The sequence below is a fragment of the Stenella coeruleoalba genome (assembly GCF_951394435.1).
Source record: "Stenella coeruleoalba genome assembly, chromosome: 16".
In the NCBI taxonomy this organism is placed as follows: Eukaryota; Metazoa; Chordata; class Mammalia; order Artiodactyla; family Delphinidae; genus Stenella; species Stenella coeruleoalba.
In genome coordinates, this window is record NC_137162.1 from 12,234,235 (window position 1) to 12,248,043 (window position 13,809).

The 13,809-nt window shown below is 47.4% G+C and overlaps 1 pseudogene across 1 annotated transcript; it reads left to right on the top strand.

Annotated features, from left to right (window-relative positions):
• The first annotated feature begins 3,196 nt into the window (after positions 1-3,196).
• On the top strand, positions 3,197-13,329 carry LOC307175609 (essential MCU regulator, mitochondrial-like; annotated as a pseudogene). The gene is made up of 3 exons (XR_013831784.1): positions 3,197-3,276; positions 10,788-11,005; positions 12,588-13,329. The product of XR_013831784.1 is annotated as an essential MCU regulator, mitochondrial-like (transcript).
• Positions 13,330-13,809: the final 480 nt, after the last annotated feature.

Here is a 13,809-nt window from a genome sequence, read left to right on the forward strand (position 1 = left end):
GCACTGTTGGGTTGAGTAATTTATGTTTGCATGTGGGGTTCTTTCAGATTCCACATCCTCCTGCCAGCCCACACAGTCTGTGGCAACTCTGTACTTTGTAAGTTTGGCTGAACTCGAACTATGTTTCCAAGAATTCCCTTCCTTGTGCATCTAGGTTAGTTGAGGCCATAAGAGACATTTTGCACAAGGCTTGGCAGATAGAAGTGAAGCTGCAGGTACCTTGTTGGACATTTTGAAGGTTAGCAAGCGCACCGGGAACGCTTGCCTCAATGGCCAGCTCTTCAGCTCCCACGAGATCCCCTTCTTCTCTGAGTTGTAGGTCAGCTGCACGTGCACCTCTGAGGTGAAGACTACTAGCTTTTCCCATAACTCATCCAGAGCATTCAGTTTGGAAAGTGTGACCAACAGCTGTGGATTCCAGTTCGTCCTCATAAGTTCCAGTTCATCCTTGTGATTCCAACTTGTGCTTTCCTTTGTCCGCGTTCAATTTTCCTTTCTGGCTGCCCATCTGGCTGACCTCTAGTGATTTCAAGCTTAATACTAGTTACAGAGGCAACAGCCCGTGGGGACTGTCCCACCAGTGCCTCATACTGCGTAAGGTCAAACTCAGGAAATGAATCCTTGATTCTGCACCCCGCTTCTCTGATAGTAGCAGTTCTGTTTCTCTGATCGACACTGACTGCTACACAGTCACCTAAGGCTAGGTTGCTTCCTCCTCATTCGTGGGCAGTCTCTCCCCTCAGGGATGCCACATGCATTCCAGACTGGTTCCCCATCCCTTCTCAGGTAGGGCAGCCGCTGTGGCCCTCTACTTACCTATGACATGCTCATTTCTTTTCGGAATTCAGTTCATCGAGACCTCCTTCTACCCTTAGCTCTTTGCTAGACCCATAGAGAAGTAGAATTTTAAGTTTTGTCCAGATTTTTCTCGTTGTTACCACAAGATCAAAAGTTTTTTACATTCTTCTACATTCTAAATATCAGCAAAGCTCTGGAAAATGTCCTTAAAGGGGGGAGTGTGGGCCCTTCTCATCCTCTTTCCCCCTTTCTGGGCTGGGATCACACATGACTGGTGTTGCATCAGCTGTCTTAGTCTTGGCAACAGAGAGCACTCCTAGCTCTGGCACGGGGCAGAAAGGGCGGAATAAGGGGATTGCTATACAAACCCTGGACTGCTGACTTCCAGAATCTTGATGTGGGAAACTAAGACCTTGAGTGCTTAAGCCATGGATACTTTTTTTTTTTTTTTTTTTTGGTGATACGCAGGCCTTTCACTGTTGTGGCCTCTCCCATTGCAGAGCACAGGCTCCGGATGCACAGGCTCAGCAGCCATGGCTCACAGGTCCAGCCGCTCCACAGCATGTGGGATCTTCCCGGACCGGGGCACGAACCCGTGTCCCCTGCATTGGCAGGCAGACTCTCAACCACTGCGCCACCAGGGAAGCCCCATGGATACTTTTCAGTTTCTGATTCATGCAGCCACACTTCTTTCCAGAGCATAGAACCAGCTTCTGGGATTTTGTGGGGCTACTCAGGGTAGGTAGTGAAGGGGAGACTGATAGAAGGTGGAAGCAAGCCAGAAGGCTCTACAAAGACAGGGTAGGTGGGGAGGGGACAGGATGTAACTAGTCTAAGGCCAGGGTGGCTGAGGTGGAAGGGGGGCTACGAGGTATGCTGGGAGGTTTGCAGGGAGAAAATGTATATTATTTTTAAGCAGCCTTGGTTTGTGTTGTAGCTTCCCCTTTGATCGTTCCCAGAGGCTTTCTCTAATGGACCTACATTTCTTTCCAAAGCTGTAAGGAGTTGGGTCTGGGTTTCTTTATGTGCAGCCCTGTGCTGAGACAGGCCCAGTTTTATTTAGGTTCCAGAAAATAATTTGAAGGGAGCCCTAGGACCGAAGGTGATTTGGTTACTGAGTGTCCCCTGGGGAGGGATAGTTCAACAGCGTCAGGGCCACAGAATGTCCAGTCTGGAAGGGTCTTGGGCAGCCATCCACCTGCACCCCCCTGTTGCAGATGGAAGCAGTATCTGCCTTGATTGAGACTTGCTCTCACTGCCCATTTTCTCCTTTGGACCAGGTTGTTTAATGGCTGGACTTCCCATCTCAGCTTCTAGGAACTCATCCCCTCTCAGCCTAGCTAGGAGTCAACAATCAACAAACTCAACCTTATCTGTATCTCTATTTCCCGAATGGGAATTCAGCCTTGTGAACTTGACACACATGATTTTTATCATTTCTAGGATCTTCATTGAATGACTGGAATGGAAGGGAACTCCCTTGGCCAACCCAGGGGAGGAAACTGTGGCCCATGGAGGGGAAGTGACTCATCCAAGGGCATATAGCCAGTGGGACCTGGGCTGGCATTAGAACGTAACAGCTCATAGCTCATGATCCAGAGCACTTCCCACACCCTCAGCGCGAGGTGGTATGGAGCGAGGGAAACATTAGAAGCCAGTTAGACTGGCTTTTTATCCTGGCTTCCCTCTGAATTATTGCTGACCTTCTTTCCATCCCTTTGGAGGCTTTCCTCTCCTTTGTGGCAGCAGAGAGATGGAAGGCAGTTGCAGCAGCGGATTCACCCTGACCGCAAAAACAAATTCCACCGTCTCCCAGTCCTTTCCTATACTGACGGTCCCAGGTAGAACAGGTGAGGCAACATGAATTCATAAGAATGCTTTATTTAACTCAGTGGTTCTCAATGGAAGGGGGAGATTTTACATACACACCCCTTCCCCTCCACTTGCCCTGGAATATTTGGCAATGCCTGGAGACAATTTTGGTTGTCACAAGGGGGTTTGGGATGGAATTGGAGAATGCTACTGGCATCTAGTGGGTAGAGGCCAAGGATGCTGCTAAACTGCCTACAATGTACAAGACAGCCCCCCCCAACCCCCATGACAAAGGATTATCCAGGCTGAGTCGGTAATACCCTGATAACCTAACCCTGAAAGCAGTAGGAGCTGTATCAGGTCTGTGGCACCAAAGAGGCGCCAAGCACACAGGCTCAGTACGAGCCCTTTCAGTTACAGCTTGAGTCCATCTGTGATCTCATTCTTCATCCACATCCTAATTGTTTCCCCACTGTCCCCCATTCGCAAGTGTGGAACCATAAAGACTAGAACTTCCCGAACTGTAACGTGCATGTGAATCATCTGGCGATCTTGTTAACTTGCAGATTCCGGTTTGGCGAGTCTGGGATGGGGTCCGAGATTCCACATTTCTAACGTCTTGGGTGATGCCAAGGCTGCTGGTCCCCAGACCAGATTTGAGTAGCAGTGAGTAAGACCATGTGTTGCTCTTCCCCTGATGACTGTTTACTTCCTGCATGTGACTTTCCTTATTGTATCACCAACATGCTGGGGGGCGGCATGTTTTGTCACTGGGATACCCCGGAGAGGGGCTGCCAAGTTCAATCTCAGCGGGACCCTCTGCTCTACTGGCTGTATTCCAACTTGGCTCACCTCCTCTCGAGGTTGTAAGAATGTAAACAAAAAGCCCAGGAGATTTGATGGAGTAATGCCGGCCAGTTCCTCCGAGTTATTCTGTCAGCTTTCCCCAATAGCCCCTCTGAATGGACTCACGTAACATATTTCATTTCCACTAACTAAGTCTAATAAATTTCCCTCCTAGAATAAACCATTAAAAAATTTATTTAATTTGGCTGCGCCGGGTCTCAGTTGTAGCACGTGGGATCTTCGTTGCGGCATGTTAGTTGCGGCATGCGGACCTCTCAGTTGCAGCATGTGGACCTCTTAGTTGTGGCATGCATGTGGGATTTAGTTCCCTGACCAGGGATCAAACCTGGGCCCCCTGCATTGGGAGCATGGAGTACTGCCCACTGGACCACCAAGGAAGTCCTAAAATAAAACATTTTCATTTTGATGAATAGTACTCAATTCTCCCACCAAATATCAATATCTTTAAAATTTCATATAACTCTATGAAAAGAAGTCGACTGCTGCACCCTTAGCTCATGATCAATATTCTCTGTTAACCAACATCAGCAAGTTACTCAACCATCTGAGCTTCACTTTTCTCACATGGAAAATGGAGCTAATAATTCCTACTTTGCAGTGTGATAGGCATCACCTACAATCATGCTGTCTTTCTCTTGCTAGCTGATCTGGCTTAATCAGATGTGGTAAGATGACAGACACGGAAACAATTGCCTTGAAAGAAGAGTTTATTACTCACAGTTCCCCAAACAAGGGGGCACACAGTGCCCTGCAGGGCCAAATGGGGAAGCACCTGGGTGGGCCAGGAGTGAAGGAGTGAAGGGAGAGCATGGTCAGAGCATTTATTGAGGTTTCCATGGGAAGGAATGCATGGGCAGGGTAGGCAAGTTTGGGCAAGTTTAGGATTGTATAGTTTGAATAACGTCAGTGGGCTCTGGGCTATAAGGGTGGTCTCTATATGTCTGGCACCCGGCCTGGTGGTGATTTAGGGCAGGGGAAACATTAACATGGTATTAGAAAGCTAGATAAAGGAGGAGGTGGATTTATGGGCTTTGGATTGGTTCGGTTTGCATAGGAATAGCATACGGAAGGCAAGGTGTTTGCTGTCTTTAGGAATTAGTCAGCCCTGGGAGGGTCAGTCTCTCCAAGATCAGCAAGGCTCCAAGATGTCAAAGCATTATAAAATACAGCAAATAAAAAATTAAATAAAAAACTTGATCAATACATGGTGTCAAGCAGGGCTTTGGTCATTAACCCCCCCCCCCCTTACAGACTGCTCCTCACCACCTCAACTGAAGAGACAACTTATGTAAATGCGGTGGCTTCCAACCAGATGGCTGCCCCTATGTCCCTCCTCTGGAAGACTTCTCCTGCTGCCTCTTCTTTGTAGGAAGTCAGTGACAGCGCTGCTTCCAATTCACAGAATTTCCAAATGGCTGTGTAATCATAGACCCATGTAAGCATGAGCCCTGGTGTTCACAGGAAGAGGAGAAAAATCCCAGCTCCTTGCCCCTGTGAAGCCGAAAGACTGCTTCTGCATTTCCTTTTCATGCTGGTAGAATAAGGCTAATTTTGACTTCCCAGCAGCTCTGACTCCAAGTGAATAACTAGAAGCAGCAAGCAACAGGATTGGGACCTGCTGGTGCAGTTAGAAATAAACAGCATGTGCATGGGTTCCAGAGGAAAGCTGCTCTTTGTGGGGGAGGAGAGAGGGGTGGCGGGTACTGGGAACAGACGAATCTTCATCCTGCCTTAGCACTAGGGCTGCTTCTCAGAAAGAGAGCTCACAGCACTATAGAACTGCCTTCCTTGTGAAGTTTAAAAAACTCAAGAGAAGCGATGTCAACAAACAGCCATTTGAGGACAGCGGGGGTGTATGGGGGCTGGTGAGGCAGGTGTCATTATTACCTTGGAGCTCAGTGGGACACTTGGGCTGCTGGGCTCCCCATTGCTGGGCTGCCTCAGGGGAGAGGGGGCCTGCACCCAGTAGGGTGCTTTTGATTGCAATGAACAGATGAACCAACTTAACGTAGCTTCCAGGGTTGTCTGACATTGCACTTCAGAAGGTCATCACGGATGCTTGGTCCTTTCTACCTCTCTCTTCCTCCATCCACAGTGTCAGTTTTGTTCTAGGGCTGGTTCCCTTCTTTGTAGGATTGCTGCCAGCAGCAAGCTGGGCTATCTTCTTCCCCATTTATTTTAGGAAGAGAGAGAAGCTTCCTAGTCTTGTTCTTAAAAGTAAGGAAGCATAAGACATGAAGCCCTAGCAGACTTCTTATCGTGTCTCATTGGCTAGAACTGTTCCCCAGGCCCAGGGGAATGGCATATGCTGATCAGCTTAGGCCTGAGCTCTTGCTCCAGCTGCTGAAGAAGGGAGATGGGATTTCATTTTCGTTGGGTTTGCATTGACTAAATGGGGCCGACCTGGAGGCAGGGTCAGTCCCTGAAACTGAACTGTGGCCACACAGTGGGGGAGGGGGATGGATATCGGGGAGTCAACCACCACGTCAACTGTAGCATCTTATCACTGGAGCCAGGAGACGTGGGCTCAACCACTTGCTAGCTGTGTGACTTTGGGCAAGTGGCTTAACCTCTCTGAGCCTGGTTTTCACATTTTTTTTTAAATGGGAGAAAAATATGTTTTACTTAATTTTCAGACCGTGAGGGTCAATGAGGTATTGGGGGTAAAAGCCCTTTTAAGGTGCACATGTGAGGAATCAGGAACATCTGTCTCTTGACCAGCTCCTTCCAGATAAATTAAGCAGACCAATCCCTGCCTACTAGAGGTGATGGTTCAAGATGGTGCAGAAGCAGAGAGAAGAGGGGTTTACAGATGAGAATGAGTTAAGGGCAAAATAGGAAGACTGGAGAAGTGAAAGGAGTCCAAGAGAGTGACGCCGTGTCCTTCTTTGTGCCACTGCTGCTGATGTGAACTTTGATCACTTGGTCCGGGTGGTGTCCGCGAGACTTCTCCACTTTCATAGTTAATGTTTTCCCCTTTGTAAGTAATTAGCATTTTGTGGGGAAGTCTTTGAGACTATGTAAATATTTTGTTTATCCTCAAATTTTTATCCACAAGTTTTAGCATCCGCTAATGATTCTTGCCTGAATTATTATTATTATTACTATGATGCTTGCCAAATTGAGATTGTCTAACTGTATCATTCCCTATTTTATTAGCCTCTGTCCCAGCTTAAATCTAAGAGCCTGAGTCTCATCCTGGGTCTTAAATGGGGCATTTTTGGTTTTCAGTGGAACTAAACTCCTAACCACCTCTGCCTCCTTCTAGACCTGCAGCCAAATAGCTCCAACCTTCAGTTCATTTAATGTTTTATTTTCTTGAGTTTTGGTCCTTGGAGATATTTATTTTGTTTTTAATGAGGGTGTGTCTTTTTAATTTTCTCTTTTTATATTTCATTTGTTATTGCTTTGAATTTGGGATTGGGGCATGATGCTCAATACAGGTACTTGAATGACATTTTGTCTGGATTCCATAAAAAAAGGGAGGTGGGGGTTGCTCAGAGGAATGTCAACAAAAAATTATGTCCTACTTTAGCCATATATGCCAGGGTGGCAATAGAGGAATGACAAACAGACCACCTGGCAGTGATTCAAGAATCCTTGGACTTATTTCCTGTAATAGCCTCTATCTGCTAACTTGCTGTGTGACAGTGGACAAATGACTTAGATTCTCTGGGCCTCAGTGCCCTCCATTGAAAAATAGTGCTGTTAGACTCCTTAACCTACAAGGTCCTTGTCAGCTCTAGAGTTCCAGGGGTCTACAGGGGATAGTTTAAAACCATGCTCTCTGTTACAGTTGGAAGGACTGTTGAGAGTATTTGTTCAGTTCAGGCAAATGGTAAATGTGTCGGCCACTCTAATGAAATGAGTACATTTTTTCTCTAAATGTCATGGATGTTTATTATCAGATTAAACTACAGCAGATCTAATTGTAGCTCTTCCAATTCAAGAGGAGCAATGAAGATTAAATGTTAGGCATAATTAAAGATGCAGATGTAGTTATATTGAATTATAAACCTCATTAAGTGCAACGTCCCAGGAAGGCCCCTGAGACCTACAGCTACAAAGGACTTCTAGTTGCAACACTGCAGTTAATAAAATATTGTAAAGTAGATCTCACTCCAAAAATATTACTACTTGGATGCAAGGAGTTTTTAAAAGCATGGTTGGAGTTGGTTTCAGGGGTAATTTCTTTGCAGATGGTTGGAAGGGAAAACTTTTCCTCAGTATCTCCACAGAGAGCCTCATCATTGGGGCTTGGTGCTCCCCCCTCAATCTCCCAACGTGGGTTCTAGTCTCCTGGGTCAGCAAGAAGGGCAACTTCAAGGTCAGTCAGATTTCATTCCAGAGTCAGTAGTAAGTGGAGTTGGTGGAGAGGGCAGAGGTTTACTACGGACTAGAAAGCCATGTTTTTATATATGTAGAGAGAAAGGTTCTCTTGGTGACATTTTCTTTTCTGTCTGTAAGGATAATACATTATCATTTTACAAATTCATACAATACAGAATAGGATAAAGAAGTAAAAAAAAATCCAACTACTTCAAGATAATCACTGTTAATATTTTGATGCATGGATCTCTCCCTCCATCCCTCCCTCCCTCTCTCTCATATTCAATAAAAACAATAGATCCACCTTAAAACCTGTTTTTCCATCTACTTTTTCATTTAACATGAAGTAGACATCTTTCCATGTCAATAAATATTGATATATATTACCTTTTCTAATGGCTAATGATATTCCATTGTATGGATTTAATTTTTGAAAACCAATCCACCATTACTGAGCACTTAGATCTTTCCAAAAGAAGTTTTCCGTTTTTTAACTATTGTAAATAACACTGTAAGGGACATCCTTATTCATGCATCTTTGCCTCTTCATTGAATTACCTCCTTAGGATAAGTTCCTAAAAAAGGATTAGGCAGGGTCAGTTATCTAGTTGCATAATAATGCTGTGCAATGAACGACCTCAAACTTAGTAGCTTAAAACAATAAGCATTTATTTTGCTCTTGAATCTGAGGGTTGGCAATTTAGGTGGCGCTTGACTGGGCTGTTCTGGGCTTGGCTGGTCTCACTCACATGTCTGTAGTCAGCTGCAGGTTGGGTGGCCTCAGTTGGTCTTGGCTGGGACAGTTCGGGTGGCTCAGCTTTGCTCTGTGGCCCAGACATGTTCTCAGGGCAAAGGCAGAAGAAGAGGGAAAGCAGAAACAAGTAAGGGCTTTTTTAAGTGTCCGCTTGAGACCAGTACACTAACATCGCATTGGCCAAAGCAAATCACGTGGCTGACTGCAACCTTAAGAGGTAAAGATGGGAGGAACCACAAAGTCACGTTTCAGAAGGCTTGGATACAGGGTGGGGTGTTGATTTGGGGTCTCCCCCATTGGCAGTCAAAGCACACGCACATTTAACATTTTGATGCATACTTACGCACTGTCCAGCTGATGGGACCTGTTTACACTGCCACCAATGATGATGAGCTACCCTTTGTGGAGTCTTCAGTTAATGGGCCCAACTTCTGCTTCCTGACGGGCATTCTCTGCTCAGGGAGACCCGTCTCTCTCCTCGCTGTCCCATGAGCATCTCATGCTGATTTTTCTCCAGGCTCCTGCTGCTCTCTCCTATCTCAAATGTTCTTCCTCCATCTATCCTACCCATGTCCCACCCACCATATATCCAAATCCTGCACATTTTTCAAGGCTCACCTCTATCAACTCTGCAACTCCCAGGGATGTTGCCTTCCTCTGAGCTGTGGTAGAGCAGGTAGGGTGACCAACTTGTTCCAGTCTGCCCAAGATTTTACTGGTTTTAAAAACGTAAAGTCCTGCATCTCAGGAACTCCCTCAGTGCTGGGCAAACCCAGCCAGTTGGTCACCATAAGAGAGGGGGTTGGCAAACTTTCAAGCGTCAGACAGTGACTATTTTAGGCCACATGATCTCTGTTTCAACTACTTGGCTCTGCCAATGCAGCATGAAAGCCACCATAGACAGTATGCCCCAAATGGGTGTGTCTGTGTTTCAATAAAACTTTATTTACAGAAACAGGCAGTGGACTGTTTGCTCCATGTGCCATAGTTTTCTGATTCCTGCTTTAGGGCTTAACATTTGTTCTGCACAATTTAATCCTACATCATATTTTCTCTTATGTTGTTTCATGTGGATTTGTCTTGTCTCCTTGTTTGGAATGTAAGGGAAGTATAATATCTTGACAGCATGCTTTGTCACTTAACAGCTATGTGAACCTTTCTGGCCTCAGTTTCCTCATCTGTCAAATGGGATAATACATAATGGTATTGACCTCATGGGGATTTCTGAAGATGAAATGAGTTAATCTTTGTACAGCCCCTGGCGCACCTGGCACATCGTGAGGACTCAGTAAATGTGAGCAGCTACCATCACCACCACCACTGCCATGATCAACCCATGTGGCTTCTGGAGGAGCTAGCACAGTTCTGGTTACAGAGGAGGCTCAGTAAATAGAATCATAAAGATAGATGATGTTAAAGAGGGAAGGCTCTTCAAGAATGTCTCATTTAGGGCTTCCCTGGTGGCGCAGTGGTTGAGAGTCCACCTGCCGATACAGCGGATGTGGGTTCGTGCCCCGGTCCGGGAAGATCCCACATGCCGCAGAGCGGCTGGGCCCATGAACCGTGGCCGCTGGGCCTGTGCGTCCGGAGCCTGTGCTCCACAATGGGAGAGGCCACAACAGTGAGAGGCCCGCATACCGCAAAAAAAAAAAAAAAAAAAAGAATGGCTCATTTAACACCCTCATTTTAGAGATGAGCATCGTGGAGTTACTCCTGTGCTAAGGATGGTGGGATGCTATCCATCACAACCGACAGTGCCCCCCCCCACCAGATGTTACCCACCTTCATCCCGTGGTTACCCATCAGCCCCTGCATGCCCAGAGGCCAAATTCCAGCTTCCATGTCATGGGCAGTCCACGGAGAAGGCCAGCTTTTGTCTTGTTTTCGGTCCCCTGGTCTTTTCCTTGGGATGGTGTTCACTCACCTGAGCTGTGCAGGTGAGGCTCAGAAGAGGACCAACCTGAGGTTGTAGCTGGGAGGTCCAGCACAGGTGGAGTCAGGTGCTAGTAGTGTGTCGAAAGTGGTCAGAACTAAGGCCGTGGGTGCACAGGTGTGCTGGGCTTGCCTCAAGCTGGGGCCTGGCATGTGGTGTGCAGGCAGGCCAGACAGGGCCCTGGACTACACCGTGCCCTTCTCTTAGGGTGGGAGGCGAGAAGGGGAGACCCCATGGGAGATGCTGGTCCAGTGACCCCTTTGGTCAAGTCTCTGCCACCTGGTTCTTCTTCAGGCGCATCTCATCGGGATACTTCTTCCATCCTGGTGCTGGTTCAGCTTTGATCTGGGAAAATAAAATGCCAGGCTGCTGGGTCCCCAGCTGCCATCTTCTGCAGCAAGAGTGAGACTTCATGATCCTGCTGGCTTACGCGCACTTCATTTCCCGGTAATTAAACAAGTGGAGATCAAAGACGACAAATCTCCCCCATCTCTCAGCGCAGCAGATGAAAGGTAAATATTTCCAGGAACAGTTTTTTTTTTCCTCATTAAAAGTGAGATGTGAAATGTCTTCTCCTTACTTTGAAGAATACTGATAAGTTCAAGGTCACTCCAGATAAGATATTTAGTTTGACTGTCTTTATTATTCCACACCAATTGTTGGTCTGTAAAAAATTGGGTTAACTTGAGGCGATTGCAGAGGCTAAATCATAGCAAATAAGTCAGAAGACAAAGGAGAGTAAAGAATGATACCAAGATGGTAACTGGTCCGCACTGTGGAAACCTACGCCTTGTGTATTATCTTCTCGTTGCCGGGCAGGTGCAAGGGCTTCTGAGGCCAGTATCTAAGATGGGTCCTGGAGTCCTACATATGGAATCTCAGGCAGATGGCCCGATGCTTTCCTGGCTGGGCTCCAGAAGAGACCATTGAGATCTGCTGTTTTCTTTGTAAACGAAAGAACCCATCCCTAAGGCCATGAATCTGGGGGAGCTGGTCTATCCAACCTGGGTCCACAAATGCCTTCTGGGTGTCATCAGGCTCTTTTCAGTGCAAAGAACAGACCTCCCTTGAGCAGGTGGCTACTGTAAAGACACCGTGGGGACTCGGAATCAGAACAGGAACTCGAGTGTGGCTCAAGGAGCCCACAGAGCCTTGGGAAGGAAGAAGACAGCCGCTTCCTGCTCTCTTCTGACTGCCCTCCCTGGCTTATCCATCCTTGCTGCCTCCTCCGACTTCCACCTGCTCACCAGCTCCCGGGGCTGCTCTGAGTGCAGGCCTCCCCCATGTCCCCTCTGTCCGTCTCTCACAGCTCACCTCTTCAGTCCCTCGTTCTCCGGTTCCAGACTCCAGAGAGAGAGAGGGAGAGAGAGATCTGGCTGACCTGGGCTGTCCTGTGGAGTGAAGTCACAGGTTTCTGGCCAGGCTGGGGGTGTTCCAGGCCACGCCCCCACCCAGCTAGCTGTAAGGATGGGGCCTTGTCCCCAGAGTCACACGGTAAAAAAATGCCAGCTGCCCCTCAGCAGCAGATGTGGGTGTGAGAGTCTCCTCATGAGGGACTCTGGTGGTGTGAGGCTGTGATGGGCGTTTTAAGGGGTGTCAGAGCAGGACCAAGAGGCTGATGGCTTGGGTTGGACTCTTGGCTGGCTTTTTATCAGCTGTTTTGTTGGTTTGTTTTTGAGATGTAATTCACATACCATAGTATTCACCGTTTTTTTGGTTTGTTTGTTTTGTTTTATTTATTTATTTTTGCGGTACGCGGGCCTCTCACCGCTGTGGCCTCTCCCGTTGCGGAGCACAGACTCCGGACGCGCAGTCTCAGCGGCCATGGCTCACAGGCCCAGCCGCTCCGCGGCATGTGGGATCTTCCCGGACCGGGGCACGAACCCGTGTCCGCTGCATCGGCAGGCGGACTCTCAACCACTGCTCCACCAGGGAAGCCCCTATTCACCGTTTTAAAGTGCACAATTCAGTGGTTTTCATTATATTTACGAGGTTTGGTGACCATCACCACTGTCTAATTGCAGAACATTTGCATCACTCTCTGCACTCGGGGATTTCCCCGGCGGTCCAGTGGTTAAGGTTCAGTGCTTCCAGGTGCCCAGACGAGGGACGGAGCTGGGAGATGGCGTCCGGAGCGGCTCGCTGGCTCGCGTTGGCACCCGTCGCATCTGGGGCTTTCCGGAGCCGGCTGAGCCCGAGGAAAGGTGGTGAGGTCTCCGATGGACGGCGGACGCGGCGGCTCAGTTCGGAGTCTGGTATCATGAGGTCAGTCGCCGTTACTCTCAACGGCTCCATTTTGCCCAAACCAGTGAAATGTCCTTCTCCCTTCTCCGTGTGTTCTCCCTTGTGATCCCCTTTCTCTCTGTCGGGACGCTCATTAGCAAGAACTTTGCTGCCCTGCTTGAGGAGCATGATATTTTTGTTCCAGAGGATGATGATGATGATGACTAACAGGGCATGGAGGAAGTGTAGAAAGGAGAAAGTCCTGACTCGAGAAATGGTGGTGCTCGCACCCTCTCCTTCCCTGTCAGCACGTGGGAAAGCACCAGGGAAAGCCCGCAGCCTCCCAACCCTAGTGAAGCCTCCTGCATGGTCTGTGACCGTAGCTCAGATCCCCAGGCTCCGGGAGGCTCCTGGAGATGTGCTGCCCACCGAGCATAATCAAATTATGAATAAACATAATAAATATCAAAAAAAAAAAAAGGATTCTGTGCTTCCACTGCAGAGGGTGCGGGTTCCAGGAACTAAGACCCCACCGTGCTGACAAAAAATTAAAAAAAAATTAACTCTGCACTCAAAGCAGTCCCTTCCCGTTTCCCCTCCCCCAGCCCCAGGCAGCCCCTGATCTACTTTCTGTCCCTGTGGATTTGCCTTTTCTGGACGTTTCATGTAAATGGAGTCATACAATATGTAGCTTTTTGTGTTTGGCTTCTTTTACTTAGCATAATAATTTCAAGTTTCGTGTATATTGTGTAGCACGAATCAGCACTATGCCTGAATAATATTTAATTTACGGATATACCATATTTCATTTTTCCATTCATCAGTTGATGGACATTTGTGTTGTTTCTGCTTTTTGCCTATTATGAATAACGCTGCTATGAATATTTGTGTACAGTTTTTAGGTGAACACGTGTTTTCATTTCTCTTGTGTAGATATCTAGGAGTGGAATTGCTGAGTTACATGACACTTCTATATTTATCTTTTTTTTTTTGGCCACACCACTTCCTAACCACTGGACCACCAGGGAATTCCCTATATTTATCTTTCTGAGGAACTGCCAGACTGTTTGCCAAAGTGTCTGCACCATTTTAC